Source organism: Anomaloglossus baeobatrachus, chromosome 4 (assembly GCF_048569485.1).
Source record: "Anomaloglossus baeobatrachus isolate aAnoBae1 chromosome 4, aAnoBae1.hap1, whole genome shotgun sequence".
Classification (NCBI taxonomy): domain Eukaryota; kingdom Metazoa; phylum Chordata; class Amphibia; order Anura; family Aromobatidae; genus Anomaloglossus; species Anomaloglossus baeobatrachus.
This window is the reverse complement of record NC_134356.1, coordinates 647,311,460-647,316,459: the sequence shown is the minus strand read 5'-3', so window position 1 is coordinate 647,316,459 and position 5,000 is coordinate 647,311,460. Positions and strand designations below refer to the sequence as shown.

The following is a 5,000-nucleotide window of genomic DNA, read 5'->3' as shown; positions in this document are numbered from 1 at the left end:
CAAAGGACAGGCCATACGAGTTTTTGAGTTCCTCGACATTTTGAAGTAAAAAATGATAGTTGAGAATAGTTTGAGCTATGAAACCTATAAAAGTGTTGTGCAAGAGTTTGAAATGAAGTGCCAAGACCCTAACGTTTTGCAACTTTGGCTGCAAAGTGCAAATTTTACCTGAACTGCTTTTTTATGCAAACAACTGTCGGCCTTTGAATGTCAGAGATAGTACAGAAAAAGCAGCATTCCCATACCGGGAGTCGAACCCGGGCCGCCTGGGTGAAAACCAGGAATCCTAACCGCTAGACCATATGGGAAGTGTTGTTCTCATAAGACGTTGTCAATGTGGAAAAAGAAGAACTTAATTGCTTTCAGTAAGTAAGTTTGGCATATCCTTGCTAGAAGCTTGCCTCGTTAGCGCAGTAGGTAGCGCGTCAGTCTCATAATCTGAAGGTCGTGAGTTCGATCCTCACACGGGGCACTATGCTTTAGATATTTTGTCTCCATCTTGACTAGACAGCCAGAACTGTATCCACTCAGTACCAAAAAACGTCAGATATAAAGGAAGGGGGTTTTGGATCCTTTGAAACCAAATAGTTAAAAGTCAAAAGTAAAAATGATTTGTGATATGAATTCAAATGGAGTATTGAGCAAAAGAATGGAATGAATGTCCAAAATCTATTGTGGTCAGCATTTTTTGCTGCAAAGAGCAAATCCAAGCTAGACTGACTGTATGCATGGCTTGTGTCGACATTTCAATGCGTGACTTATTACAGAAAAAGTGGCAATCCCATAGCAGGAATCGAACCAGTAAACTAAGAATACTGGTTGCTTGGTCAAATGGGATAACCCAAAGAGTCACAGAAAAAATGAGAGGCGTAAAAAAAAAAAAAAAAAAAAAAAAAAAAAAAAAGAGTGTTGCTTTGATTAAAAAACTTTTTCCTTTCAACAGTTTAAACTTGACTCATTTGAACAGTAGTTAGGAGCTAGTGGCTTATTCTGATGATTATGAGGTTTTCCCTCAGATAGGGTACAGTTCACTCCTTTTTTTGACTGGGGAGCTTGAGAAATTTGCCATTCAGTTGTTAAATTCTACAGATTAGAATGGAAATTGGAGGCCAAAGGACAGGCCATACGAGTTTTTGAGTTCCTCGACATTTTGAAGTAAAAAATGATAGTTGAGAATAGTTTGAGCTATGAAACCTATAAAAGTGTTGTGCAAGAGTTTGAAATGAAGTGCCAAGACCCTAACGTTTTGCAACTTTGGCTGCAAAGTGCAAATTTTACCTGAACTGCTTTTTTATGCAAACAACTGTCGGCCTTTGAATGTCAGAGATAGTACAGAAAAAGCAGCATTCCCATACCGGGAGTCGAACCCGGGCCGCCTGGGTGAAAACCAGGAATCCTAACCGCTAGACCATATGGGAAGTGTTGTTCTCATAAGACGTTGTCAATGTGGAAAAAGAAGAACTTAATTGCTTTCAGTAAGTAAGTTTGGCATATCCTTGCTAGAAGCTTGCCTCGTTAGCGCAGTAGGTAGCGCGTCAGTCTCATAATCTGAAGGTCGTGAGTTCGATCCTCACACGGGGCACTATGCTTTAGATATTTTGTCTCCATCTTGACTAGACAGCCAGAACTGTATCCACTCAGTACCAAAAAACGTCAGATATAAAGGAAGGGGGTTTTGGATCCTTTGAAACCAAATAGTTAAAAGTCAAAAGTAAAAATGATTTGAGATATGAATTCAAATGGAGTATTGAGCAAAAGAATGGAATGAATGTCCAAAATCTATTGTGGTCAGCATTTTTTGCTGCAAAGAGCAAATCCAAGCTAGACTGACTGTATGCATGGCTTGTGTCGACATTTCAATGCGTGACTTATTACAGAAAAAGTGGCAATCCCATAGCAGGAATCGAACCAGTAAACTAAGAATACTGGTTGCTTGGTCAAATGGGATAACCCAAAGAGTCACAGAAAAAATGAGAGGCGTAAAAAAAAAAAAAAAAAAAAAAAAGAGTGTTGCTTTGATTAAAAAACTTTTTCCTTTCAACAGTTTAAACTTGACTCATTTGAACAGTAGTTAGAACTAGTGGCTTATTCTGATGATTATGAGGTTTTCCCTCAGATAGGGTACAGTTCACTCCTTTTTTTTGACTGGGGAGCTTGAGAAATTTGCCATTCAGTTGTTAAATTCTACAGATTAGAATGGAAATTGGAGGCCAAAGGACAGGCCATACGAGTTTTTGAGTTCCTCGACATTTTGAAGTAAAAAATGATAGTTGAGAATAGTTTGAGCTATGAAACCTATAAAAGTGTTGTGCAAGAGTTTGAAATGAAGTGCCAAGACCCTAACGTTTTGCAACTTTGGCTGCAAAGTGCAAATTTTACCTGAACTGCTTTTTTATGCAAACAACTGTCGGCCTTTGAATGTCAGAGATAGTACAGAAAAAGCAGCATTCCCATACCGGGAGTCGAACCCGGGCCGCCTGGGTGAAAACCAGGAATCCTAACCGCTAGACCATATGGGAAGTGTTGTTCTCATAAGACGTTGTCAATGTGGAAAAAGAAGAACTTAATTGCTTTCAGTAAGTAAGTTTGGCACATCCTTGCTAGAAGCTTGCCTCGTTAGCGCAGTAGGTAGCGCGTCAGTCTCATAATCTGAAGGTCGTGAGTTCGATCCTCACACGGGGCACTATGCTTTAGATATTTTGTCTCCATCTTGACTAGACAGCCAGAACTGTATCCACTCAGTACCAAAAAACGTCAGATATAAAGGAAGGGGGTTTTGGATCCTTTGAAACCAAATAGTTAAAAGTCAAAAGTAAAAATGATTTGTGATATGAATTCAAATGGAGTATTGAGCAAAAGAATGGAATGAATGTCCAAAATCTATTGTGGTCAGCATTTTTTGCTGCAAAGAGCAAATCCAAGCTAGACTGACTGTATGCATGGCTTGTGTCGACATTTCAATGCGTGACTTATTACAGAAAAAGTGGCAATCCCATAGCAGGAATCGAACCAGTAAACTAAGAATACTGGTTGCTTGGTCAAATGGGATAACCCAAAGAGTCAAAGAAAAAATGAGAGGCGTAAAAAAAAAAAAAAAAAAAAAAAAAGAGTGTTGCTTTGATTAAAAAACTTTTTCCTTTCAACAGTTTAAACTTGACTCATTTGAACAGTAGTTAGGAGCTAGTGGCTTATTCTGATGATTATGAGGTTTTCCCTCAGATAGGGTACAGTTCACTCCTTTTTTTTGACTGGGGAGCTTGAGAAATTTGCCATTCAGTTGTTAAATTCTACAGATTAGAATGGAAATTGGAGGCCAAAGGACAGGCCATACGAGTTTTTGAGTTCCTCGACATTTTGAAGTAAAAAATGATAGTTGAGAATAGTTTGAGCTATGAAACCTATAAAAGTGTTGTGCAAGAGTTGGAAATGAAGTGCCAAGACCCTAACGTTTTGCAACTTTGGCTGCAAAGTGCAAATTTTACCTGAACTGCTTTTTTATGCAAACAACTGTCGGCCTTTGAATGTCAGAGATAGTACAGAAAAAGCAGCATTCCCATACCGGGAGTCGAATCCGGGCCGCCTGGGTGAAAACCAGGAATCCTAACCGCTAGACCATATGGGAAGTGTTGTTCTCATAAGATGTTGTCAATGTGGAAAAAGAAGAACTTAATTGCTTTCAGTAAGTAAGTTTGGCATATCCTTGCTAGAAGCTTGCCTCGTTAGCGCAGTAGGTAGCGCGTCAGTCTCATAATCTGAAGGTCGTGAGTTCGATCCTCACACGGGGCACTATGCTTTAGATATTTTGTCTCCATCTTGACTAGACAGCCAGAACTGTATCCACTCAGTACCAAAAAACGTCAGATATAAAGGAAGGGGGTTTTGGATCCTTTGAAACCAAATAGTTAAAAGTCAAAAGTAAAAATGATTTGTGATATGAATTCAAATGGAGTATTGAGCAAAAGAATGGAATGAATGTCCAAAATCTATTGTGGTCAGCATTTTTTGCTGCAAAGAGCAAATCCAAGCTAGACTGACTGTATGCATGGCTTGTGTCGACATTTCAATGCGTGACTTATTACAGAAAAAGTGGCAATCCCATAGCAGGAATCGAACCAGTAAACTAAGAATACTGGTTGCTTGGTCAAATGGGATAACCCAAAGAGTCACAGAAAAAATGAGAGGCGTAAAAAAAAAAAAAAAAGAGTGTTGCTTTGATTAAAAAACTTTTTCCTTTCAACAGTTTAAACTTGACTCATTTGAACAGTAGTTAGAACTAGTGGCTTATTCTGATGATTATGAGGTTTTCCCTCAGATAGGGTACAGTTCACTCCTTTTTTTTGACTGGGGAGCTTGAGAAATTTGCCATTCAGTTGTTAAATTCTACAGATTAGAATGGAAATTGGAGGCCAAAGGACAGGCCATACGAGTTTTTGAGTTCCTCGACATTTTGAAGTAAAAAATGATAGTTGAGAATAGTTTGAGCTATGAAACCTATAAAAGTGTTGTGCAAGAGTTTGAAATGAAGTGCCAAGACCCTAACGTTTTGCAACTTTGGCTGCAAAGTGCAAATTTTACCTGAACTGCTTTTTTATGCAAACAACTGTCGGCCTTTGAATGTCAGAGATAGTACAGAAAAAGCAGCATTCCCATACCGGGAGTCGAACCCGGGCCGCCTGGGTGAAAACCAGGAATCCTAACCGCTAGACCATATGGGAAGTGTTGTTCTCATAAGACGTTGTCAATGTGGAAAAAGAAGAACTTAATTGCTTTCAGTAAGTAAGTTTGGCACATCCTTGCTAGAAGCTTGCCTCGTTAGCGCAGTAGGTAGCGCGTCAGTCTCATAATCTGAAGGTCGTGAGTTCGATCCTCACACGGGGCACTATGCTTTAGATATTTTGTCTCCATCTTGACTAGACAGCCAGAACTGTATCCACTCAGTACCAAAAAACGTCAGATATAAAGGAAGGGGGTTTTGGATCCTTTGAAACCAAATAGTTAAA

The 5,000-nt window shown here is 39.2% G+C and overlaps 5 non-coding genes across 5 annotated transcripts; all 5 read left to right on the top strand.

The window, feature by feature from the left end:
- Positions 1–399: 399 nt before the first annotated feature.
- On the top strand, positions 400–472 carry TRNAM-CAU (transfer RNA methionine (anticodon CAU)). The gene has a single exon. It is a non-coding gene; the product is annotated as a tRNA-Met (tRNA).
- Positions 473–1,509: 1,037 nt separating this feature from the next.
- On the top strand, positions 1,510–1,582 carry TRNAM-CAU (transfer RNA methionine (anticodon CAU)). Its single transcript has one exon. It is a non-coding gene; the product is annotated as a tRNA-Met (tRNA).
- Positions 1,583–2,610: 1,028 nt separating this feature from the next.
- TRNAM-CAU (transfer RNA methionine (anticodon CAU)) lies at positions 2,611–2,683 on the top strand. Its single transcript has one exon. It is a non-coding gene; the product is annotated as a tRNA-Met (tRNA).
- Positions 2,684–3,713: 1,030 nt separating this feature from the next.
- Positions 3,714–3,786, top strand: TRNAM-CAU (transfer RNA methionine (anticodon CAU)). The gene has a single exon. It is a non-coding gene; the product is annotated as a tRNA-Met (tRNA).
- A 1,020-nt stretch (positions 3,787–4,806) lies between these two features.
- Positions 4,807–4,879, top strand: TRNAM-CAU (transfer RNA methionine (anticodon CAU)). Its single transcript has one exon. It is a non-coding gene; the product is annotated as a tRNA-Met (tRNA).
- Positions 4,880–5,000: the final 121 nt, after the last annotated feature.